This window comes from Lissotriton vulgaris, chromosome 12 (assembly GCF_964263255.1).
Source record: "Lissotriton vulgaris chromosome 12, aLisVul1.2, whole genome shotgun sequence".
NCBI classification, from domain to species: domain Eukaryota; kingdom Metazoa; phylum Chordata; class Amphibia; order Caudata; family Salamandridae; genus Lissotriton; species Lissotriton vulgaris.
Genome location: NC_141700.1, coordinates 605,345,569 through 605,372,975, shown reverse-complemented (window position 1 = coordinate 605,372,975; position 27,407 = coordinate 605,345,569). Strand labels below are relative to the sequence as shown.

At 42.1% G+C, this 27,407-nt stretch overlaps 1 protein-coding gene across 2 annotated transcripts in view; it reads left to right on the top strand.

Annotated features, from left to right (window-relative positions):
* The first annotated feature begins 22,511 nt into the window (after positions 1-22,511).
* Positions 22,512-27,407, top strand: part of ZNF821 (zinc finger protein 821) — a 188,592-nt gene continuing 183,696 nt past the window's right edge. Inside the window, exon 1 of one of the 2 annotated variants that reach the window (XM_086945515.1) lies at positions 22,512-22,750. The gene's annotated coding sequence lies outside the window, so the exon portion shown is untranslated. The remainder of the gene's footprint in view (positions 22,751-27,407) is intronic. The other variant, XM_086945513.1, reaches the window with a different exon arrangement.

The window sequence follows — 27,407 nt, the reverse complement described above, 5'->3', positions numbered from 1 at the left end:
GGCTGCTGCCAGAGGTTGCAGGTGAACAAATCCAGTGTTCACAGGAAAAACAGTCTTTGGAAGTGAAGGGTCATCCTCAGTAGATCCATACACCGACCCTAAAGTCAAGGTTTCACCATTTATTATGCTTTCAAGAAGGACCCATCTACCCCATTGATCTTCAATCTTTTGACATCGTTTTTTTTTAGATAATATAGCAACCCATCTAGTCTTGGCCCCCTGTTTTGTATGGGCAAGCAAAGAAAACCTCAGTTGCTCCAGCAAATAGCTCCTTGTCCCCTCTATATGCGTCACCTGTAGACAAACAAAGTCCAATCGCATTGATCTCAAAATAGCTGTGACTTGTTGCCTTTTGAGGTGATCATTGAGCCCGCAGATATTAATCGAGGCAATCCGCACACTCATTAGAATACATCAAATACCTGTCCCAACCTTTTAACCAGCAAATCAAAAAACACACTCCACTTAGCCTACTCTATGCTACTTCTTTCCCCATACTTGCTACCCCTCATGCATACAACCCTCCACCTCGGATGTCATACTGTGCTATACGGTGTGTGCCCCCTCCTCCTCCCCCGACCTAGAGGCCCTCCCCCTCCCCACCACCACCCTTACAGGCAAATAGGTCACTCATGACCTATGTGTGACCGCTTAGCTCGCAGCAAATCGCAGCCTTTCTGGTATTCTAGCCATTCATGTCCCTTAATTATACCTTATCTTCAAATACCTAATAAGAAAAAACCCCAAGAACCCATGAAAGGAACAACAACAGACAAGCCCCCTAATAATGCCTACCCCTAGGCCCCCTACCTCATCCCCCTTCCGCTCCTTCAGCTTGGCCATTTATAGTTGGGCCTTGACTTCAGAAAAAACATTCTGACTTTCCCTTTGGTGAACAACTTAAGCCTTGCAGGATACAATAAATAAGCCTCAGACCCAAGACCCTGAAAGGTAGCAATCAGCTGCCTTAACCTCCACCTTCTTTCTACGATCACGTGGCACAAGTCAAGTCGGGCAAAGAATGAAATACCGTTAAATGTACGCCTAGATTCGGGCTTTGCCTTATCCATGACTTCTTGTCTGAGAAGATAATTCCCACATAGACAAGGATTGCCCTAGGCCTTTCAGATTGAGACGCCCCTTGACCTTTCTTTTGAGTCAGAGGAAACCGGTGAGCTCTCTGTACCTCGTTCTCCCAGTTCCAAGAAGCCATCTCGGGAAAGGCGCCCTTCAACAAATTGACAACAAACAGCCTGACATCCTGCCCTTTAGCCCCTTCAGCCACCCCAATAGCCTTATGTTATTCCGCCGCTGGTGGTTCTCAAAATCCTCCAGCTTCCACTGGACGTCCTCCACCGCCTTCTCTTGTGCCTGTTTAAAAGGCTGTCATCTGCTAACATCATCTTCCAATCTTCCTGTTCTTTCTTCCATGTGGGCGACCCTATCTGCCATGTCGTCATACAGTTTGTTCATTTTTCTCTGGGGACTTTGTATCTTCTTAGTTGCCTGCTTGGCCCTCCGAATCTCTGTCCTAGCTTCTCCCTGCATTTGCTGTAGAGTAGTATTAAGAAGATCCAATGAAGTGGTCTGAGGAGGACTATTTGGAATGTTCTGCCCCGCCTGATTATTTACACTACCATCATCTTGATACAGCTGTGATGATGCTGAATAGTCCCAGAAGAGCTTCTTGGTGGTCCTGGTGTTAGAGAGCCTATGAGGCAATTTTGTCTTTAATTTAATCCTCTTTTTCTGCTGAGTACCCCCCTGGGGTATGCCGGTGCCTTCTGGACAGATGAACTCTCAGCAGAGTTAGAGTCACAAGATAAACTACCTTCACTTGTGAGAAAAGAATCTGAGTCATCATTAAGAGAGAAAAAGCAGTCTCCATCCGATGAGCCACTAGCCCCCCTATCCTGTGCTAGCCCTTCAAGCTGCCTTATAGTTTCAAGATTAGTGGGCCCTGAGGGATTTACTAAGGGCCTCAGCTCCTGACTACTCACAGCATCCTCCGGTAGAGCCTGCTCTCCTCCAACTGTAGTTCCAGCAACCTCCACCGCATCGCCCCCAACTATAATTACGACCCCTAGGGCAGAGTCTCCTACCTCGATGGAGTGAACTTCGTGGGCCGAGCATGTCAGCTCCGCACTCGGCTTCCCTTCACTCGCGTCTGCCCCAGGTAGTGCCTGCAACATTGTATCCACGCGTTGCCTGGATACCAGACTTCCAGCATCCTCGAGGCCCGCTTCAACAGCTCCAGCTTCCGTGCTCTTCGCTGGCTTCGTGGCAATAGACTCGATCAAGGGGGGCTGTCGGGTACACTTTCCTTAGTTTTCACATCACTCGCAGGTTTTACCGTAGCAATAGTTTTCCTAGCAATATCGGCATAATCCTTACTACCGACGGACACGGTGCCGCCATTGCCCTGCAGATCATTTGGCTTTTTAGTAAGTGCCATGCGCGCCGTCCCTGAACTACGCTGCCTTGGGATCAGGGGCGGCGTATCCTTCGTCGGCTCTTTAGTGGCACCTGGGTCTCTTGGGTCTTTCTGATCCTTGAGCTGCTTCGGCTCCCTCTGCCCCATCCTGTGCACAGTTCTCCGCCGCTGTAGCAGCCCCGCTACTCATTCAAGGCTGTGCTGCACAAGGACCAGCAGCGAAGCCCCAGGGTGCGGTAGCCACCACCGCCAATCAAAATCCTGTCGCCAAACAGCCGGGGGAAAATTCTTCAAAATAGGCAACAACAGTATTCTTTTAGATCGCCATCAGAAGTCAGAAAGGAGGGAGCGGGATCTACGACTACACGCTACGGCCGGTCGCGGCCATCTTGTCCCTGTGTGCAGACATGTCACGCAATAGTGAACCTGGCTTGGCATAATTCTCTAACGAATGTATGGGCACATTTAAATCGTATAGACACTGGTAGTACTTATTATTCAGCCCCGCACAAGGTCTGCGTGAGATTGGATTATTTTTAGATTTCTAAATCCCTGTTGTCAAGAACCCAGATTGAGAAATTGCCTTGGATTATCTCAGACCACAATCCGTTGGTATTAACATTAAAACTCACATAAGTAACTAGGTGGGAACATATATGGACCTTTGAAAGAGGATTACTTAAAGATGAAAGTTATATTAAACATATGAATGATTGCAAGTTTTTGGGAGATTAATAGAGGAAGTACTTCTTCTGGGGTTTCTTGGGATGCTTTTAAGGCGGGCGTTCATGGGGAGATGTTGAGCTTTAGCTTATATAAGCAAAAACAGGAAGAATTAAGATCCAAGAAACTCGTTAAAGCGGTGGCTGATGCAGAGGAGGAACTGAATGTAGCAATTCTTCAGAGGAACCCTCTCAATCAAGTGCTCCTTAAAGTCGTATGTACAAAAGCAGAAGCAGTTTAGAGTATTGCCAGTAAGTCTGCTGCTAACTTCTTAATCAAGAAAGAGCAATGTCACGAACTAAGCAAGCAGGTGGGGAACACTTTGGAGGTACGCACAAGACAGAAGGCAGCCTCAGGTGAAGTCAGGGAGATTTCAGACGGCAGAGGAGCTATAGTAACTGATTCTGGTGAGATCTGTGAGGTCTTTAGACAGTTCTACGCTGGATTGTATAATGAGGATGAGCCAAGGGACCTTACAGTTATTCAGGAGTATCTCAGGGATATATCAGCTCCTTTGCTCTCTGAGGAGGATAGGGCAGCACTCAAAGTTCCTCTGACCCTTAAAGAGATTACTGTAGCATTAAGCAGCCTTCCTCTGGGCAAAGCGGCAGGCCCTGACCAGATCCCTATCCATCTTGACTTGGCAGATACGATACTGCAGGCACAAGGTGGAGTCCCACGCACTTAATGGCCCTAAGACCCACATAATTAAGAACAACAGCGCAGTTTGTAATGATGCACAAGTGGTTGACTCTGCCGTATATGTAGGGATTAGTATCTCGGCAGATCTGGAAAATACTGTTGATAGGAATATTAAACCTATGATTTCTAAAGGTAAAAGAGATCTCGACAGGATGCACAACCCCCAGCTGTCGATTGTTGGGTGCACGAATGTGGTAAAAATTAATATTTTACCCAAGCTCCTTTATTTATTCAGGGCAATTCCGCTTATTTTTGATGTTAAGTGGTTTTCGGCGTTGGAGCATTTAATTAATAGATTTATATGGGCACTCGGTAAAACTAGGCGGGCGCTCCGCTTTATGACTCTTCCTAGGAATAGGGGTTGCTGGGCAGTTCCTGAATTTAAATTGTATTACTGGGCAGCAGCCCTCCAGTATGTGCGTGGTCTGCTAGGTGGGGGTGCGGTAGACCCACAGGTCAAATATGGGTCTACTGACATATACGCTATACTTATTGGCGAGGAGTCGGAGAACTGCTTCCTTAAGTACACTGATCCCTGCTGGCAGCCTATAAAATATCGGCATCTTTTTGTAAGAAATGTGGGCTTGGTAGGTTCAACCCATATACCTGCATAGTCAGAAATCGATCCCTGCCAGGGGAAATATTCGCGGACTCAGTCATGGCCGAATGGGGAAGGCGGGGAATTCAGAAGTTTGATGACTTGATGGGGACCAATGGTGTTCTCCAGTTCTCTGAGCTACAGGCTGGTTATGGTATAGACAGAAGGAGCTTTTTTAAATACTTACAAGTTCAGAGTTTCCTCACCAATAAATGGGGAGCAACCGCCTGGTTTAGTTAAAATAAGATTTTGGATGTTATAGAGGGTGGGGATGATTGTACTATCCGTAGGTTTTATTTAAAGCTCTCTTCAATCAAGGGTGATGATCTGGGAAAATACGGCAGTAAATGGGCAGAGAAATTAGGGGTGGATCAGGACTGCTTCCAAGATTCACTGGAATTGGGGCAGACTATACTATGCTCTGCAGGACTACAGGTCCAGCAGTACAAGACAATATATTCTCTGCATTACACACCCGCAAGGATAGCTCAGTGGCGGGGAACTGTAGGTATCAGCTGCCCACCGTGCAATAGTTTGGAGGCAGATATAATCCATATTTTCACCTCATGTCCACAGCTACATACATTACATAGAGGTATTGAAACCTTCTTGGATAGCTCCTTGGAAATTAAGATCTCCCTCACTCCGACTTGGAATATTCTGGGGATAAGCGGTAAGCCCGAGCACTGCCCCTCTTTTTACTTTTTATTCATGGCCATGTCGGTTCTGCAAATGTGTATTGCAAAAGCGTGGTTAGATAAAGCACCCCAACCTTGCAACAATGGCTAGCTAGGCTGCTCTCTGTGTACAATCTTGAGAAGGGGATCTACGCAAGGAAGGGTAAAAAGGGCAGATCTCTTGGAAATCGAATCTGGGAACATATCCTGAGGTGGAAGAAGAATTTATAATATTTTGTTATTTCTTTTTTAATTTAATGTTCTTATAGTTGTAACTTTGATAGTTTGTATGTATATCCCAGATGTGTGTTTGCATCTTTCTTATGTATGAAAAACTGGATTCTTGCTGTGCTATAATATAAAATCCAATAAAAATATATATATTTTTAAAATTAATACAAAATGTATTAATACAAGGGTGTAGTTAATTTTAGGTGTGTGTTGCTGCAAAGTAATTTGTGTTTAATTAATTAATAAATAGTTGTTATTTAATGTTAATTATTTGAAATTTATTTTGGGTAATTGTTTATTTTTGTGTGCTGTTTTTACTTTTAAAGAGATGAAGGGTGGGTATTAAATCCATTTTAATTACTTTATAATTAGTTGTTAATAGTAATCTTTCTTATTTTAAAAATAAGTTTTAATTGTGTTTTATTATTTTATAGTTTAATTTAGGTGTGTGTTGTGGAATCATAGTCTTAACGTGTGTGTAGTTAATTAATGTTTGTTAGTTTTTTTTATTAATAATTTGTTATTGATTATTAACTATGTTCATTATGGAAGTACATTTAATTTAAAATGTTGAAGTGTAATGTTATTAATTTGGTTTTATAGGATAGGAAATGAAATAAATAAATGTATGTATTAATTAATGTTTTGTTTGTAAATATTTTCGAGTTTAAAAGAATGATTGTTTTTAAATGTATTTCTGATTTTATTTTACATATTATTTGTAGGTGTTTGTTAAATGTAATTAATATTATAATATGTTTTCTTTTTCTATATTTAATGTATTTGATATTTAATTTTTTTAATATTATATATTCATTTATATTTATATATGTTTTTATATATATATATATATATATATTTTTTTTTTTTTTTAACTGTTAGAGTGTGAATAGTTATTTTTGCCTCTCTGCTATTCAACCCTTTCCCTACTGTTACATTCACTGGAGTGGGAATATTAATTTTTACCCCTCCGCTATCCAACACTTTCCCTACTGTTGCACTCACTGGAGTGGAAATATACATTTTTATACCTCCGCTATCCAAAACTTAACATACCGTTGCACTCACGGAAGTGCAAAATGTAAGTTTAAATACTTTTAGATAGTTTGTTTAAATTTATAATATAATGTTTTTTATTAGATTTATTGGTGTATATATATATATATATATATATATATATATATATATATATATATATATATATATTTGTAAATTTTCATATGTACAATTAGAAAATAAGTTCAAATTAATAATGTATTAATTGTTTTAAAGTAAATATATATGTATGTATGTAGCTGCATTGGTGTATATATATATTGTTTCTATAGTAAATACATGTATTTGTTACATTTGTTAAAATGTATATTAAATCTAATTTATTTTTCTAAGTTAATTTTATTATTTAATATATTCGATATTATTTTTATACATATATTAAAATCGATATTTTGGACAACTATATTTTTGCATCAAAATTTTTTTCTGATATTTTTTTAGTTACCATTATAAATATAGGATGTTGATATTTTTGACATCGATATTTATAACTCGATATTTGTGTGTGGGGCTATTTTGGGGGTCAATATTCTATCAGTGAACCTGTCAATAAAATATATTTTTTTAAAGTTATGCCTCAGGAAGTTATTTGTCACATCACATAGGCTGGGAGGTACCACGTCTAAGATTATAGCGGCTAACCTGTCTTCAGTGCCTTTACAATACCCTGATTTTTGTCAGTTTTCTGTGAGCCTGGAAGGGGTTCACTTCCTGTGATTGTGCTATTCCAAATTAAGAAGACACCACTATTGTTTTTAGCTGCGTTTATTTTCTAAATGTAAAAGAAAAAAAACCCTAAAGGCTTTTTTACAGGAGACTCTATAGAACATATTGTTTGTTGCATCTTCATCACCTGCTCAGTCACCTTTGTTTTTTTGTATCCAAGAAGAATCAATACTTTAGACATTATTTTGACTACGGAGGTTTAAATATGATCATAATCAAGGATAGATATTGTTTGCTTCATATATAAGACATTTGGTAATCAATTTATGGAGCACAAGTCTTTACAAAGCTAGACTTATGAGGAGCCTATCATCAGTGCTCCTGCCACTTTTCAGCATTTCATGGTTTTAATATTTTTTGATTTCTTAAATCAGATTATCATGCTTTATTTAGATTACATTTTGATATACTCAAAAACTCTTGAAGAACATTTCTGGTGTATTAATGTCCAGACTTTAGAATCACCTTTTTTATTGTAAACCAGAGATGTGTGAGTTGGAAAGTCAGAAGGTTGAATATCTTTTTTTATCATTACTACTTTCAATCTTCAATTCCTTCTGTTGGACCTCCTTTTTTCATCTACTTCACTCTAGTTACATATAATTTGTCTCTTTACTTCGGTCATTTGTTTTCTTCTCTCATCCTCCCTTTTAAATTTCTTCTATCTTTTGCTCCTTCATTTTCTCTATCGTTCTGTCTTTTGCATGTTAATACTTTCCTTCTTTCTCTTGTCCTTCTATGTATTTTGCCAACTTGATTTCTGTGAATTTTCCTGCTCTCCATCTTCCTTTCCATGATTCCCTCCTTCCCTTCATCCACATTTCTCTCCATCCTTTCCCACATCAAACCATCATGTTTCCTTCTCTCCATTGTCTCTCTGTCCATCCTTTCAGCCCTTTTCCCTTCCATCCATAATTTCTCTCTTTGCTTCCATCCTTCTACCCTTCTATCCACCATCTAGGTCTCCTCCAGTCCCTCTGTCAGTACTCTTGTGACCAATTTGCTCCTTCCACCCATAGCTCTATTAGGCTATTCAGTTTTACAGGTATTTATAAGATGTTTGGAGATAAGTGTGCCAAAGTAAAGTCAAAGGAGCCAAGAACAACCATTTTAAGGTTTTGCATAGCATACATCTGCCAATTGGCAACCCTGTTCAAGCTACTAAGGTAGGGATGTGTTCATGACACCCATGTTCACAGGTTATTTTATGGAAAAACATAATGAGTGGATAAGGTAGAGAGCGTTGAGGTTGGTTAGCTCTTCCTGTATGCAGGAGAAGCAGACCCATATTAGAACCTTTGATGTCCGCTGGGACATTTGCTGCAGTGCAGTTTAAATTTGAACCATCTGTAATTTGTCATGGATACTGGTCTTGGTGATTAGTTAGCCACCCCTCTCTCCCCTGTATTTTACAGTTGCCCTGTCAGAATATGCCAATGCTTTGTGCTAATTAGATAAGACTAGATCATATGTTCATAGATTGGTTTTCATTTCAAAACATTTTATTGGACTTTATGAAATATCATGATGACAATCATGGACACAATTACTGAATAAACAATACATTGTAATTTACTAAACATGTCTGAGAAATTCAAAGAAACAACCTGCTGTTAGGCGAATGAAAGAAAATTAAAAGAGAGCTACAAAACATATACTTAAACATGTGTGTGTGTGTGTGTGTGTATACATAGATAAAGATATTATTGATACAAAATATGAAACAATGCAGATTGGAAGCCCAATATATTATGTATCAATATACCATTGTTATATAAATCTACAGATTTCCGGCTTAACTGCAAAGTTAGAGACGATTTATAGTTTATTTGAAAAAATAGAGCTGCCCGTTTAAGAGTAAATATAATCCTTACCAACTAATAAAAGGCTTAGCCTCTTTCTAGATATTTAAAATTATTTTGATGGCAGTGGATACAAATAAATCAAATAACTATGTTTGCACTGTTGGTAATAGGTTAGATAGTGCATATGATTTACAAATACTTTTTAGGAAATACTCTTGGTAATATTTAAAAATGTGTAAATAGTTGCCCAAACTTTAATCCAGAATTCAGAAACAATTCGACAATCATATAACATATTTATTAGGACGCCAGTCTGACATGCACTGCCAACAAATTGAGCTATCTGAGAACGTGACTTAAATCATTTGTGTGGTGTCCCAAGAAACAAAGCTAAAAAAGGAAGGGACCAGGATAGGAATACCGTTAGCCCCTAGACCTGGTGGTGGGGTCTCACAGGAACCTCGCCAGGGGCGAAAACATTTGGTTGATTTTCAATTTTATTGTGAAACGGTGGAGGATCTACGAATTCCAGCAAAATTTAAAGGAAAAAAAAGTAAGTACCCCAGTCCTAGGTCCAGGACCTGAAAGAGTGGGGGAATACCTTTTAATTGAAGGGGGCCTTGCAGGTCCCCTCTCCAGGCTGGTATGGAGCCCCCAAAGGACCCTATCCCCTGCAGCCCGGTCAATTTCAAAAACGGGGAGGGGGTCACGTGACCCACTGCTAGTCCGATTCCATCCCCCGGGATCCCATCGGCTGGGGCCTCACCAATTATAATACAGGGTGAGGGGCCATGCGGCGCTCCTCCCAGGCTGATTTCCACCCCCGGGGTGAGCCAGCAGGGGCAACGTGGGCTCCCCCCACAGCCTTCCACAAAGAGGAAATGGGTGTCCTGAGTGGGATCCAGGGCACCCACCTGTTACTGGCTGGGCCCCTGGCGTAAAACAGCCCGGGGAGAAGAGCCATGTGCCCCTCCCGCCCCACACTGCGCACGGCTGTAGGGCATGCGTGGCAGGTAGTTGACTGCATGAAGGGGGTTGGCCGTAGGCCATGCCCTCTGGCCAAAGCCCGCTGCATTAATAAAACCTACAAAATTCAGACAAAAAAACAAAGGTTACAGGGTCATTATAGTTAGGAAAAAGAATTTACATTTTTTTTAAATTCACAAAAAAAAAAAAAAAAGGTTACTGGTACGTTATAGTCAGGTTCACAATTTACTCACACAAAACTATAGAAATTCAGTAGTTATACTTATACTTATCTTAAGTCTCGCACCAGGATACCCCGGCAGTAATTGAGCGGGTAACAAAACAGCAAAAAAAAAAAAAAAAAAGAAAGAAACTACAACTTGTATCCTAAGGTAACTATGACTCACGCCCTCATCAAACATTGCTAATTACTCCATGTATTACATCACTCATGACATCTTCTATGATATCATTTATAATATCACTGCACTGTCTTTTTTGCACTTAATCCATGATATCTTTTTGTCCATGCATACCAGTGCCTCAAGGCCACCATGTGTCCATACTAGATTCTGTTTACTGTACTTTCACTGCTACCATAATCATGCTTAGGATACCAACTTGGGGCCTGATTAGGAGTGTGGTGGATGGATTTGGAAGGTCCGCACCTGTAGATGTTGAAATGCAGGAATGATGCTATGCTCTACAGTAGGAAGGTGGTTCACTTATCATATGACACCATACTGGTGGAAACTCCGGAAAAAGAAGAGGCTTCACAAGACTGGCATGCAGTCTGAGGGTGAGGGGTAAGTAGCTGAGCTAGTTGGAAGACAGCTGCTCTTCTTCAGAACATTGCTTAATGACTTCACTGCTATGTGAGTCCCACCATAAAAGAGACCTGCAGATTTGAAAAGTTTGAGACATTGAAATGCAGGGATGATGCCCTGCACTATGGTAGAAAGGTGGTTGACGTATCGAAGACAGCAGCAAACCTATGCATTCCATCTCAAATAGCACTCTAAGTGACAGATGAGGTAAGGGTCACTCAGATTAATCCATCCAGCACACTAAACATTGACTTGACAGGGGCCAGGACTGCTAAGTGGGGCCCTGTTCAAGTTGTAGATTAGTAGAAGGCTCTCAATAATGACACTGTGTCAGATTGAATCTGGCCTGGGCACAGCAAGGAAATATGACAGCAGAAGTGAGGGACGGTGAGCGCAAACCGCAGATTATTGCCCCGGTCCAAAAAAGGGCTGCAAATCCACTGAATGTAGGTGAGACAAGAGGAGCAAAGCCTTCCAGCCCCATGGATCGAAGGTAAATCTTTTCTTTAGAACTGTTGTGTGGTTTACCTCAAAACTGGTTGGTGCTGTGGTACTCATTTGCAGATTGTCACAGAGGATGCATATTCAAAATACAAAAGAAAAGAGCATTGGTAAATCTAATAGGTCTGGCATTTCGCTTAGCTGCAGTATCTCAAGTCATTACTAGATGTCTCTTGAGTCAGAAGCAACAGCTTGAAGTATTTAACAAGGCTGCAGTCTTTCAATACGTTACTGGGTCTCTCTATTCAGTCAGAAGCGACTGCTTAACAAGTCTATAACAAAGCAGCAGTACCTCAAGTTCTTATTAGTTGCACTAATACTGTCTAGATTGGACTATAGCAATGCCCTGTATCTGGGCATTAACAAAGGACAGCTGCGGCGCCTGCAGTTGGTGCAAAATGCCGCTGCAAGTTTGGTGATGGACCTGCCTAAACACCAGTCTGTCTCGCCTTCCCTTCTTCCGCTGCATTTGCTCCCTATGGATCGCAGAATTATGTTTAAAGCCCTCTGCCTCACTCATAATGCCTACTATGGCCTTGGCCCGGTGGGCATTAGGGCCTTATTCCAGCATTATGCCCCCACGAGGAATCTTAGGTCAGCAAGAAAAAATGTCCTCATTGTCCCGAGGTTTAAAAGGAAGAGATGGGGCAGGAGAGCTGGCCTGGTATATGATGTTCACTACTCTAGTGAGCACCTTGCACCAGTCCAAACAACCCTTATGAGTGAGCACCTTGCACCAGTCCAAACAACCCTTATGGTGATGGTTGTAAAGTCAACCTTATAGACCAGCTATCCTAGTGGTAGCATGGACAAAGCAGTCTTAGGCTAAACTCAAGAGGGCATGTGAAGCCAGCTGTTTTACCATATGTAACCCCTTTAAATACCAATTAAAAGGACACCACACAGGATGTATATAAAATATATATGTATTTATCTCTAGACAATCCCTCTGAACTCTTTATGAGGTCAGAGGCACAAGCACATTACAAGATACTTAATTAAAATACAATGAGTTGCACAAAATACAGTAGGGCCCTAGGGGCACGCTAAACCATATACTAAAATAGTGGTATAAGGACCACTACACGGAAAGTGAATAGGCCTAGGGCCTAGGGAATCACTGGGGCTACGCTGTACTACCAAGAGTTAGGAAGCAGGAGGCCCACGGGAGGCGTGTGCAGAGTCTTTACTCACACGCAAGTTACCATAGAGAATGAATGGGAACATAAGAGATGGAAACTAGTTCTTTTAGGGCACTTCTGACTGGACTCGTTGAAAGTTACTTGAAACCTAGACAGTTGGATAGTCAATACCCACAGGAGCACCGGAGTACTTGCGTTACCTTACCCACAGGAAGCGGGTGCATAGGTGTCAAAGTGTGTCTGGTTTCATCGCGGAATCCTATGGAGCCTTGCAGAAAGATGCTGCAGGCGACCAGGAGAGAAGTGTCCGGTTGGATCCAATGGCGGATCGAGGATGAAGAGTACCTGAAAGCAGAGGGGACAGAGTCTGGGTCACTAGCCAGTGACCAGGAAGGAACCAGGAAGGAACCAGGCGATGTCGTGAAACAATCAGGTGATGTCATGAAGCTTGTCTCTGCAGCCACGTGGACCAGGAGGCGTCGATGATGACCAGGAGTCAGGCATGGACTGTCCCATGAAGGCTCTCGCTGTCGGCGGTATCGGCTTCTGGATTGGAGTAAACAAGCCTTGGCAAAGGCAACCCACGCAGGAATCGAAATTGGCTTCTTAATCAGACCAGCAAGGTCTGATGGGCTGCTTCTTTTCAGGGAAGCAGGGGCCAGTCTGGAGCAACCAGACCAGTAGTGTAAATTCAAAGATTAATTGCCAAGATGGCCACTAGCCAACGGGCAAGTGACCGGGCTGATGCGTCAAGCAAGAAACTGCAGAAGGGCCCCACACAGAACTCGTGGAGTGTGCAGGGCTGATCTTCGGTACAGATAATGCTCAGGACTGGGGCTTCTCAATCCCCAATGCACAGCTTCGAGGATGCCTCAGAAGCTGCACAGTAAGCAAGTTGCTGACTTTTCAAGATGGCCGGTCCCACGTCTTGCGTCGCCTCCACGAGTCTCAGCTTTGCTGGGACTGTGGATCGGGCTGAAGGAAGTCTGGAAGTCTGGTTCTTGTCAGGCTCTGTGCTCAGGCTCCGGCGGGAGCGTCGACAAAGCAAGACTTTGATCGCTGAATGGTGCCTGCTTGTGCAGGGTGGTCACTCCTTGACCACAAGGGAGATTCTTCAGTCGTCTTCTTTCAAAGTAGATCGTCGAAGGTCCAAAGCTTTGTTTCAGTCAGGATAAATCTAAAGTCTTGGGACTCAGTTTCTACCTATATACCAAATCTAGGGGCTGGATTACCTGCTAGGTCCCTCCTATTGGTGGGACCAGGGAAGGGGGTGGGTAGACCCCTTTCTCTTTGTCCAGTTTCACGCCAGAGCTGGGGCTGGAGTGCCCCAGCACCGGTTTGAACTGGACTATGCATGGGACACCTTGTGTGCCCCAGGCAGTGTCTCATTTCTTTCAGCCCTCCCTGCCCTAATACACAAGTGCCTGTCTGGGGTGGTGCTAGCACCTCCCCAGACAGGAAACCTATTGTCCAAGCCTCCTTCGGTGGAAGGACTCCCAGCAGCAGGAGGTCAGACTTGTGTCTGTGGCAGCAGCATCCATTTTGTGATGCTGAGGCTCTGGTTAACTTTAACCGGGAATAGTAGGAACAACATGTCTTCTCCCTCTAGAATGGTGGAATGCTACCCCCTTCACCAGAATTGGCAAGGGGGTAGTATTCCAAAACGTATGACACCTTACTTGACATGTTTTGATAAAGCCAAACCAGAGTTAGCATTTAACAGCGAGGTTCATAATGCACTTAAGAGTATATGGTATGGCAATATCCTAGAACAGCTATAAGGACATGGTTCCGAAAGCTGCAGACAGGCTCAGCTCATGCTAGAGCACCATCTCACATAAAACCAAGCACTCTGCCTCCAGGATTGCTAAGGCCTGCCATAGGAGTGACTTATAGGTGTATATGTGTCTATAAATAAGGTTATATATAGGAAAACTATATCTAAGCAAGGGGTGATTACATGACCTTGCCCCAGCTGAGTGATCAGCCAGTGGTGTCAATGTGAGTGGCCAGCCAGGGGTGGCATAATACATGCTGCAGCCCCTGGTAGGCCTTGGGTGCACCTATGCCCTGGGTATCTATAGTACACTGTACAGGGGCTCATAAGGTGACCCAGTATCCAATTGGTAATGCACCTAAAGTACATTGTAATGAATTTAGAGAGAGAGTAGCTGGGCTGTGGGTCTGATTAGCAGGCCCACAGCCACATTAAGTCGAAAACCAGTGAAGCAAAAAGCAAAAAGAGGGGTGACCATAGGAAAGCAGACCCTACTCTCCTACACTGCTGCTAACTTGTGGAATTCTCTCCCTGATGAACTCTCGGGCCTACGATCACATACAGTCTTCCGTAAGGCTTTAAAGACGTGGTTGTTCCCTAAGGGGCTGCTTTGAGTGTTACCTCGTCCGCCAGCATATTGATCTGTATCGAGCGCCTTGATGCCCATGGGCTAAATTAGCGTTTTAAAAGTTGCATATTCATTCATTTATTAGACTTCCATCTCAAGACAGATTCAACTTCTTGAAATTTTCACAAAGCTGCAGTACTTAAAGTTGTTACTAGATGTCCCCTTGAGTCAGTCACAAAGTTCGATGTGGCTTCAACATAAAACGTTACAAACACCCTTTTGTTACTTTAAAGAATTGTGCTCATTTTCTATAGAATATGTAAATATATCAAAGCTAGTCGATGATCAGTCAATATTGCAACTTTCAATACATGGCATTATTACTATGGAACACTTGTGATGACAACAGAGTTGCACAGGTACTAGCAGCCACTGGGTAATTCAAGTGTCTTACACTTTATTCTTTGTAAACTGTTTTTTAACTTGCACTATCCGTGTGTCATGAAATTGCAGTTGCTAACAAATAAAGTCGCCATTTTGATTGAATTGTGCAGATCTATTAACCTGTGCTGTGTGCTGTGTCAGGAAAAAACAAGACCTCAATGTCAGTTGAGGAAACAGATATATAAAAACATTTGATGAAAGGTTCTTTTATTCATATATGTATGTATTTTTACTAATAATTTGTCTTGAGGTGGGCAAGACAGTCACAAACGGTTCCTACAAATTAAGTAGGACTGTGTATCTGGACAACATTAACTTCAGATTATGAGAACTCAGTTAAACTTATCAGCAAATGTTAGTCCAATTCCTAGTTAGCTACAGTCCCCCCTGTGAACCCCTAGCCTTACCAGGGTACCAGATGGTATCAGCAACTTCAGACATGACCACACTTAGTCATGAAGAAAATTGTGGAAGCAGAACTACCCTTTTGTTGTTACTTTTGCATGCCTAGGGTAAACGCAACAAAGATATGTATATGGTTTTCCAAACAATAGTATTCTTGTATATAAAGCATGAACTGCATTAATTAGGCAGATGAAACAAACCAGCATTACAAGAATGGTGAAAAAGATAAACAGTTCAACCACTGATAACATTACCTTGTGATTATATTCCGATCCTGTACTACCGATTTAATAATGAGAGCATAGTGGAAGTACCCTCTCTCAGACCCAATGGGATAGCCTAACTCCCCAAACCTGGGTATGATGAGCCAGGAAGCTGATCTGATGTAGGGCAGGCTACCGTCCTTTGCAGGACAAAACTTAGAGTCAGCAGGCCTGCATCTCAGCACAGTGCACTATGTTCCAGGACAATCCCAGTAGAAGTGTTCCTATGCCAAATGTAGCACAGAAGCTGTTATTTTTATAATAAAATCACCATTCCTATTGCATTTTGTCAAAGGTGCTGTGCTGATGCAATGGTTTGTTTGGAGTCTTAGAGCTATCTCCAACTGAACAAACAAATACAAGGGCATCGCATTTTGTGTGCCTAGCTTTGGACAGAATGTACAAACAACATGATATTAATACTTACTAAGAAATGACCTGCATGTACAGTAGCTTCATCTGTACATTATCATGTAAAAAAAGAAAGTCACCATTAGAAAAAGATGTCAAGCTAGAACGTGAAACTAAAATGGAGACTCAGAACGAGCCCTAATGTACTTTATAACTAAACCTGCAATACCTCAAGTTGTTACTCGATGCCTCTCGAATCAGATGCAGAAGCTTGAAAAGTCAATCACAAAGCTGCAGTACTTCAAGTGGTTACTAAACATCCCTTTCTAGTCATATCCAACTGCTTCAAGTCTTCACCAAGCTGCAGTACCTCAATCGTTACTAGATGTAGCTCTTGAGTCAGATGCAAGTGCTTCAATGACCTTCACAAAGCTGAGGGGGCTTGGCTTCAACATAAACATTTACATACACACTTTTGTTGCTTTAATGATTTCTTTGCATGTGATAAATAAGTTAATGCAGTTTTAGGATGATGAGTCAACTATCAGTAAGTTTCATCATTGCTATGGAATACTTGTAATGACAACCCAGTATATATTGGTACTAGCAATCACTGGAAATTCAAGTGGCTTCAAAATTACTTTTAGCAAACAGTTTTTTCAAGGTCCTGTTATTCAAACACACTCAATATATACAAATATATATTATTTTCACTAAAAAATATTAAACTGATGTTAGAGTTAGGTGTTGAAACAACACAAAAACTAGCATTTAAAAAACAAAACAACACTGAAATTCACCAGTTATAATTTACTGAGCTAACTATAACTTGTACCCTTGCCCTGCACTGCTCATCAACTCACATTTTACATTACTCATGACATGGTAAATTACATAATTGATGACATCACTTATGATATCTCAAATGGTGCTTAGATTAAATAAATGTCCTGGTCCAGATGGTTGTGGTGGTAGCGCGTTTCGGGAGAGCCCTCTCTCCGAGGTCAACTTTCTGCAGGGCGCAAAAGAACTAGATGGAACTAAACCCCACAGGGGGTTCCTGTGGGAATAAAAATGAAGTAAATCAAAGGAAACAATGGCCTGGAAAAGCAACATACACAGCCGGAATAGATAACGTATTGAAACAACCAAAAACTATTCCCAAAAGACATCAAAGAGCATGGGACAAATTACTACAAATTAGATCCCTTGTACCATACGAGAATAAAAAAGAAAGGACCAATTGTGTGTTTAAAGAGTAGATACCCAGATAAGTGAGTATGCCAAGTGTGACGTAAGTCAAACTATAATTAGTGCTAATCTATTCAGAGTAACACTTACAAGCAGTCCAGTGTCAGAGGTGCCTCCACAACCATCTATACCAGGACATTTATTTAATCTGAGCACCATTGGATGGAATCTTTGGTTGTATATCATTTGAAACTTTGGAACATTTAGAACAATTCGATATTACTTATTTAATTTTTTTCTGGTTCATTGGAAAATAGCTGTGGTTGTTTTTTATTGATGAATAATATGTTAGAACGATTGAAACCTAGGGTTAGTCTGGTTTGAGTGAATGGTAGTTTGTGTGAGCTGATTCAGAGGTATTGCTTTTTGGGGGGTTTCTTGAGATTTGTCTATATATTAATGTATATATTGTACTCTTGATGTGTTTTTTGTGTATAAATTGTATAACAATGAATATATGATTACACTTTACTGCGGTAACAAAATAAATAAATAAATATGTTATATTTTACTCCATGAGAAAGATTCACTAATGAGAACTGTGGGGATTTTGCAGGCTGTTCTGTGATGTTTGGACATTTGAATAGATTATTAGATACATCGCCTACATTTTTTTTACCAGGCAGGGTTTTTGCTGTGTTTTAGACCAGTAGCAGAGGAGTATCACCTCAAGAGAGTCTGCAACGACGAACGCTTAGAGAGGGACTTAGAGATATGGAATCCTATGGTGGACCGATTGGGTGATGTTGGAGTAGTGGTGGGGGGCTCGACCTTTGGGTCCCCTGAGACCGCCGTGTTTACCTTCCTGAGGGAGGGTGATGGACCTCATGCGGCAGGGCGTTTGTCGGGTAGCCCCTCTAGCCCCCCCGGCTCGCTGTGAAACAAAGGACTGAATAGATAAAAAGGGTGAGGAGCATGGTAGAAGCATTTGTTTGAGTTGGTGGTAGTGATTGTGTGCTGATCCTTCTATCCCCTCTTTTGCCCTCCTCTTTTGTCCTTACAGGATTTGTGTATGATATTGCTAAATGGAAGCGGGACACCTCTCTTCAAGGGATGCCCTTGGGGGACTTCCCCCCCTCCCAGGTCGCACAAGCAACAAACATTATATATTTATGTTGTTAGTATCAATTCAACTGTCCTAGGGAACTGCTGTATTTACACTGCTATTGTCAAGATTCCTGTCTTAAGCTGGTGTGTTTTTGTATTATATGACTCTTATGTTGCAAAATTTAATAAAGAAATTAGAAATAAAAAAAAATAAAAAAATTAGCCTTCGAATACCTTTGTGCCATGATCATGGCGCTGATTGTGAGGTAGCTGGGGCGCAAATTACAAGAAACCTGTGAAAAGAGATTTGAAAAGTGTTTGGAAATTGTGATAAAGGTATTCGGTGGAGGATTCAGAGAAAAGTGAGACGTGTTCGTACCTTTTTGGTTGATTTTCAAAAGGAGAATGGCCTGGACCCATTTCTTCAATTTGGTTGGAATATACGCCACTTTGGTGCTTGAACCTAACTTTGGTCATTTGCCTTTGGCAGACCCACCATGATGGTTGTGAGAGGTTTGAAAGGGTCTTGTTTTGTCGCAATCCTTTAGAAGGTGGTCTTCTAGCCACACTGCCATAAAATGTGCAGCAACCAGTAATGCCCTACGTACAACAGATGCTGCCACAGCAAAGTTAACAAGCATCCCCAAGGGCGTCTCAACTTCAAAGTGGACAGGGAGGTGTGATTGTGAGAGGAGGAAATCCTTTCCAGACAAATTGTGTGTGAGGATATACGCAATGAAGGTGCCAACAGAGTAGGTCCATGAGTCCAGTATTGTCGGTGGCGCACAGGTCAGACGAGAAACCCACTGTGATGGTAGCTATCAATGATAAGAGGTATACATTCCTCATACATACAGGAGCAACCCAATCTTGTATTAGAGAAGGAGACCTTCTCATTTCTAATAGATCAATGGACACACAAGTATTCGCTGGGGCAGTAATGAAAATTCCTAAACCAGTGGAGATGGAAATAGGAGAGAGGTACGTTGATGGCTGTTTACTATTCTCCCCTGCCGTTCAGCTAATTTATTGGTGAGAGAATTTGTAGCTAAATCAAATATGACTCATCATTTTGAATCTGATGACACTATGATTTGTTCTACCCCTGAGCTTCCACCTTATAGGATCATGGCTATAACAGTAGATTATTCTACAGGAGATCAAATCAGAGCTCGACCCACTGATATAGAAGAATTTCCTACAACAGTGTATACAATAATAGCAGAAACACTAGAGTTACTGGGAAGGGAGGTTTGGTTACTTTTTCGATGACAAGGGCAATATTCTAGGGTACCCGATAAAGAGGTGATTCTGTAAATAGAGGCCATAGAGATAACACTAAGCTATGGCACTCTGATAGCCGGTGATCATAACCATGTCTTGTGGGCATGTTATATTTAACGAGCCAGGTAAATTGCTTAGGGAAATATTGGATGATCAAATATTTGATAATGTTTCTAAGAAAACAGTTGTAGTCTTTCAGGATGATATACCATTGAGAACAGTATTGGAAGTAAGAATGCCCACAACAGGTAGAGCTTTTGATTCGGTCAGGGATGCAGATCTTTCCCAAGTACCAGACACCTTGTGGACTAAGGGTCTACATTATGTAGGCCTTATTTGTACTGTTACTCCACTCAGAATTACTCTTGAAATAAAGGTGCTATTCTACCTGGGGTAAAACAGAATCCTCTTTCTAAAGAACAGATGAGGGCATCACCCCTACTATATAGGCTTTGCTAGAGCAAGGAGTGATTTACTGTGGAGTATCTCTTTGTAACACCCCGATTTATCCTGTCAAGAAATCTAAGGGCAATACCTGGTGTATGGTTCAAGACAATACCTGGTGTATGGTTCAAGACCTTCGCCCCTATATAATGTAGTAGTACTGAAATTTCCAATTTCTTCTGACCCTTCCATTATTTTGACGAATATTCCTCAGGATGCAAAATATTTCTCTGTTATAGATCTCAAGAATGCCTTTTTTAGCATCCCTCTCCATCCAAACAGCCATTATTTGACAACGTTCTCTTATTGCTGGAGTATTTGTACTATTGTTTACCACAAGGGAATTGTTAGTCCATTAGCATTTTCAACAGAATAGTAAAAAATTAGCCATTAAACGTTTAGTGTGACAGTACCTTGTTGCAGTATGTCAACGACATATTAATTTGCAGTCCTACAAACAGCAGTATAGGAAAGATACTATATCCCTTCTGGTTACTCTCACACAGGGAGGGTACTAGGTAGACAGTGACAAATTTCAGTATTGTCAGGAGAAGATCCATTATTTAGGGCAATTACTGTCAACTTCCTGTTTATGAGTAAATCCTGAGAAAGTAGCATCTATATGTCAAATGACTGATCAGGAAACTATTAAGGGAATACAGAAATTCTTGGTCTCTGTAATTATGTGAGACAATGGGCCCTTTGATTACAGCACTTTAGTAGGGCCTTTGCTATCTTCTATTATAATTGGAGCATTGACAGCTGTGGTAACAAGAGACTCATATCCTGGTTTAGCATGAGTAACAATAATTCTTATAAGTCCCAAGCAGAGTTTATATATCTTCCAGGAGATTGTCAGCAAACACTGAGCTTACTTATGTCGAAGAAGGAAACAAGAAAAGCTGCTATTTAATTATACAAATCGAAGGGGGAGATACTTTGTATACATGATTGACGATCCTGGGGCTCAGTGAAGAATCTGGGTTTTCCATTTAATGCAATATTTAAGTGGTATGGTCCCACAAAAGAGAATTGCATTAATAGATCTTGGAGGTTCTCAAGTGCTCGAAAGCCTTTTCTGCATAAAGCAGTGTATTTTGCATAGTTCTGTGCAATTGCAATTTTAGGACCATTCCATACAATCTGTTGTTTTTTCTTCATTTGGTTTAAGATTTCCTCTGCGTGTCTATATCTTAGTGGTCTGATTTTCCTTGCTCTTGCATGTTTTAGCTCCTTCACTAATTCCGTAGAAAGTTTTTAAGCTAGGACTGCATGCGATCTTCCTATTTCTTTCTTGCATTTTATCATTAGTGCACCTAAACCACCTTTGTCTATTGAACTGGTGTTTTTCTTTCTCCCCACTTGTATGTCCCGAATACTTGATACCTTCCCTATTCTCATGTTTCCAGAGAATACCTGGTTAGCCCTTGCCAACTATACCTTTCTAGGAGGAAGGAAAACCTTTTTTTTGTCAAATTGGATGTATTTCTACATCGTAATTCGCCCCTTTTTCAAGTAGTGGACAAAGCATAAATACAGCATTACTTTTGTCCAAAAAAGCTACCTCTTGGGGGTTGACAAATGTTTATCGTCTATATGCAGACCTCTCAACCTTTTGCCTCTGCAAAGAGGGTGAGATTTAGTGGTTTTGGAAGGTGATACCACTGAAATAAATGGGAGTGTACGTTCTTTTAGAAGGTGAGGGAGGATGTCATTGTGGGCAATCTCATTAAAGACTCTGGAAGGGCATCCTTGTGGTGACGACAGGTCCTTTCATCCCTTTCAACCAAAATGACCCAAGCTCTGGGGTGAGGGTCCTCATAAAGGAAAGCCTGAAGCATTACAGTAAAAGGAAAGTTGGGATCATTCGTACTATGCTTTGTTCTACACTCCAAGTACTCACAGAATACTTGAAAAGAATGTTGGTCTATCTATATGTTTAATTGTATGTTATTTCACTGGTAGTTGCATAGGGCACATGTTCCATTCAAATGTGAGTGGCACCTCTTTATTTTCAGCCGGCCCTGGAAGGGATGGATGTTGCTTGTTTGACGGGTAAACTTAGCCTAAAGAGAGTGACACCTTGAAAATGAGGGTGAGTTGCGTGCCACACACAGCTCTCCTCAGGTACCTAAGGTCCTGTCCACACCTCGCGTGTGCCGTGGTGTGACCCTCGGGGTGGAACCTCGCGGGCACCTCTCCATGTACCTCCTAGGGTACCCTCGCGCATCTCTCCTCGCGCCCCCACCCGCTCCTTCGCCGTTACCTTGGAGTGCGCGCGCCTCCCCCGCAACGGCCGCGCGGCGCGCTCGCGGACGCCGCCATCTTGCTCTGTCTGTCTGTCTGGTCTTCTATTGTCCGTCCGCGGCTCGGGACGGAGCCTTCAGCTGCTGAGCTGGTGGCGTCCGCGAGACCTGAGAGCCCCCGCGTCCGGCCGAGCCCTGTCACAAGCCCAAATCGGCCTGAGGGCCGCATACCGGACCACGTCCGTCTGTCTGTCCACTCGAGACAGCGCTGACTGGATGCAGGTGAGACATCTGCCTTCCAGGCGGATGAAGCGGGCAGCAGGCGTGTGTGTCTCTGAATGCAGGGTTCCTTTATTCCCTGTATTTTTCTGGATGTGTCAGTGTGTCTGTCATGTTGCCTTTCTTTTTGGGACAGCAACGCTGCCTCCGAGTGTGTCTGTCTGTGGGGGTCGGAATGCTGGCTGTCATGGTGTTATTTCGTCTGTATTGATGCTACGTTCTCTCCCTGCGCCAGTTTCTGTTTTTCCTTGCATTCCCGACGGAGTTTTCCGATAGTAAACCCACTCAGCAGCGACTGCGTCTTCTGACTGACCCCTCTCAGTGTTTGCCTCTGATCCTGATGAGGATAATGCAGTGTCTTCCGATGTTTAGCTGGGGTGTCTAATACCGCCACAGGTGGTCCTCCGGGGAATCAGCTGCCAGTGCTGCATCTCCTGGTGTATGTATCTCCGGTGTCAGAAATCCTACTGTCTAGCATCAGTAATGCTGTGTTCTAGCGTCTGAAGCCTTTCTCCCCTTTCTAGTGACCCTCCTAGTAATTGCTTTTGATGTGTCCCACTGCTTGTCTCTACTGTCTCTCAGTTGGACCTAGGCACCAGTGTCTTGATTATTGTGGCACCAGAGTCATACGCTGCCTCTGGCGCCCCTGCCTGGCTAGTTGTTTCTGGGACGATTTACATTAAAACGCCCCGCATCTCCTGACGTCCACGGTACCTCCAAGTTGATCTGTCAAGTTTCTGTCACTTTCTCTCCAGTTGTCTTTTTTCGTTATTTATTTTAATTATTGTTAATTTCCCTGTGTTTATTTTCGGTTTCATTGGCAGTGTCACTCCTGGTGTCTTTCTCAGTGCCGCTGTCTGTTTGGTAGCAGCAATACTGTCACTTTAGTCTTTGTTTCTGAAGTGTGCGCCTGTATTTGTTTGAGTGTGTTGCTGCTATTTCACATTGTTACTCGGCTGTCCCTCGATGTCCCTCTCATTAGTAGCCGTCTCTCCCAATTTCGCCTACGGCGTCCCTCTTTCAGTGTCTGTGTATTATGTCAGTGCTGAGTCGCGACACACCTCCGCCCCCCAAACGTTTTATTTTTTTGCCAGCGATGTGGTCTTATAATGTATCTGGTATCAATGCCACTGTCTCCCTGGTGGTCTCTCTCTCGTGTCCGTAATAATGCTGTGACTTCCGATGTTGCCGTATCTGTTCAGCTACTAAGTCTGTCTTTATGTCTGTGGTCCAGTTATCAGAATGTTGGTGTGCCTGCCTCTCAAGCTGATGTGGCAGCGATGTTGTCTCTTCCTCTGTTTCTTTTTCTTCAGCTTAGTGAAGGAAGCTCTATTCGCTGATCAGTTCTTTGGCTTGTGCATCAGTAATTGATGGTGCACTTCTCAATGTGGTTGTTTGATGTAACTGACAGTTGAGCTCTCTTTGTGTGATCTTTCTTAGAATTTGCCTTTGGTGTTAGTAAATATCGTCTTTCAGTGTCTTTTATGTGTTATTTGTATAGCACAAATATAGCCGGAGCGCTATATAGGATCAAGGGGTAACTTTCAGTCAAAAAGTGATTGCAGGGGCACTTGTGTTCTGATAGCAGACTTGAGCTTCTCAGCCCCGATGGTTATCGGTATGTTGTTTCAGATTCTTACTGCATGGTCAGAGCAGGCTTGTTTTATTCTCTCCTTTTTTTGCATTTCTTTTCCCATCTGACTGCGTTCTGGTTGGTGGTTTGTAGAGAGTTCACAGACGTGGTGAGCTAGACAGCCAGATAGGCAGGGGTGGTGGTCGTGTGGTGAAATTTAGGGTTCAAAATCTTCTCTTAAGGTCAGTGTGCCACTGATCTTGGTTTTTCATTTCTTGCATGGGTGTGAGAGGTGCCATTTCTTCACTCATGTGGCACTGGGACTACCATGTGAGTTAAGCTGCCCTTCCGTTTGGGTGGCGTCATTGTGTATTACATCTGTACATAGCCAGGCTCTCGCAACTACATTTATGTATGTTCCAACAAGGTACAATGACCAAAGTCAAAAGGAAGCGCAGAAGCAGGTTCTTTGATGTAAGTCTTCTTGTCACAGCAAGATGTTTATTTTCTCCAGACTTGAAATAATACAAACGCCGACACGTGTTTCGTCGTGTGCGGTTGAGTCACACGACTCATCAGGGCTGGTAATACAAAATAATGTATGCAATTGTTAACTGAACATGTTCTGCTGTATACTGCATATGGTGACATTTGTGCACCCGACATGCAGTTTGTGGTGTTGAAATGTGGTAAGGAAAAACTTGCATGGTGGAGCAAGTGATTGGACTATGGTGCTAATGTGCACGTAGCGAGTGAGATGAAGTTAAAAGACCCAAGTGTGGTCATGTGTCACTCGTACACAGTGGTCCTATAATTAAGAGGGTGTTCATAGTGATGGTGAGTGAAACGTGAAATGTCCGAAACATTTAATTTTTTAAAAAAAATATATATTATACGTGAGGAGGTATGTGTGCGACATGGCCTATACGTGTTCAAGATCCAGAGAGCACAAAACATGCAAATCCTATTATTCAAAGGATAATAGATTTTACCTTCCACTCCGATTCCAATAATGTGGATGGTCCACTTACCAAGTTAGTGAATGAACAACTGTTACTTTGGAAACAATCAGGTCTATTAGATGATAACGAATTTCTATATCTCAAGATTCACAAACCAACACACCCTTGGCTCTATACTCTACCCAAAATCCACAAGGACAAACCGTTCCCACCTGGCAGACCTATAGTGTCAGGGATTGGTGGTCCCACCGAGAGGCTCGCGGAATACGTGGACCTCTTTTTGGGACCATTAGTGAGAAACCTTCCCTCATACATACAAGATTCAAAACATATACTCAATATCATGGCTGACATAGATTGGCAGAAAGACACCATACTGGTCACGATGGACGTAGTGTCCCTTTATACCAGCATCAACCTAGACCTAGGGATTGAAGCCATTACAAAGGTTCTCTCTAACAGACCGGCTTCACTATGGGCACACACAAACATGTTAATTCAAATGATGAAGATCATCTTGGAAAACAACTTCTTCATGTTTGATCGTAATTGGTACAGACAGAAGAAAGGAGTAGCAATGGGCTCCAAGTTTTCACCCTCCTTTGCAAATCTCTTTATGGGAGCATTGGAGGCTGATCTCATCTGGGGCAATAAAGGTACACAATACACTGACTCCATAGTGTTTTGGGGTCGATACATAGATGACTGTTTTCTCCTTTGGTCCGGCACTGAAGAACTCCTAAACTCCTTCTTCGAATACCTCAACACCAACAATTGGGAAATCAGTTTCACTATGCAACACAGTCAGACTCACATTGAATTTTTAGACCTGGAATTCTATGTTAGAAACGAGCAGTTACATTCGAGACTTTACAGAAAACCCACCGCATGCAATTCCATTTTGCATGCTTCAAGTTTTCATCCTGAACATCAGATACGATCGATTCCCTATGGTGAATTTCTTAGGGCTAAGCGTAACTGTAGTGAAGCCTGTGAACTTGACAACTGCATCACAACCATGAAGAGAAGATTTCAGAATAGGGGTTATACTAGAACCTCCCTCAAAAAAGCAGAGTCCAGAACGAGAGCCATCACTAGACCTGATTGTCTAAAAACACGTACTGAGATGAAAACCACTGACAAACACGTCAGGTTCATCACAGAATTTAATGCCCTAAATCAGCTCACTAGAAAGAGTCTGAACAGACATTGGAAACTCTTACTAGAGGACCCCATACTGAAAGAATTTATCCCAGAGAGACCGTCCATCACCTACAAAAAAGGTTTCACCTTGAGAAATAAACTAAGTCCTACCGTTCCCACCAATACCACAGCTCAGAACTGGCTTTCAACATGTGGAATTGGTTTCTACAGATGCGGATTTTGTTCTATGTGCATGTGGGGGAAACACGGTACAAAAAACTTTGCAGGATATGATGGTATGGTTTATCAGATTAAACATAACATCACTTGCCTTAGCAAGTTTGTGGTGTATATCATCGAATGCCATTGCGGCAAAAAATATGTGGGGAGCACCATTAGAGCTCTTAAAGAGAGGGTAGCTGAACATATGAGAGCTATACAAAAGAGGGACCCCAGATACCCAGTAGCACTTCATGTAGCAGAATGTCAACCCAATGAGGATGACATCAAAGTACGTGTTTTTGGGATCGATCAAATTCCCCTCAACATCAGGGGGGGCAATCGCGAACTGATGCTCAGGCGTAGGGAGGCTACGTGGATCATGCGCTTACGTAGCGTAGAACACGGGCTTAACTATGATTCTGAGCTCCAATATTTTCTTGGAAATTAATAATGTACTGGGGGCATCCTTGGTGCACACAGATTAACTAACTGCGCAAACACTAGGAGCCCTAAAATGAGGAAAACAAATAACAACACATTGGTTTGCCTTTTTTTAGGGAAGAAATGTATTCTACTTCCATGTATGTGTTTGTAATACAAACCTTGTATATAGGACCATTCAACAAGGTTTTATGTTTTTAGATTATTGTTCATGTATGTTTGATTATTAAGAGTGACAATACAAACATTGTTTGCCATTTCGTAATCCTTACTGTCTATTTACATATCCTAAGTTTTGGTTTCGCAATCTTGCATTGAA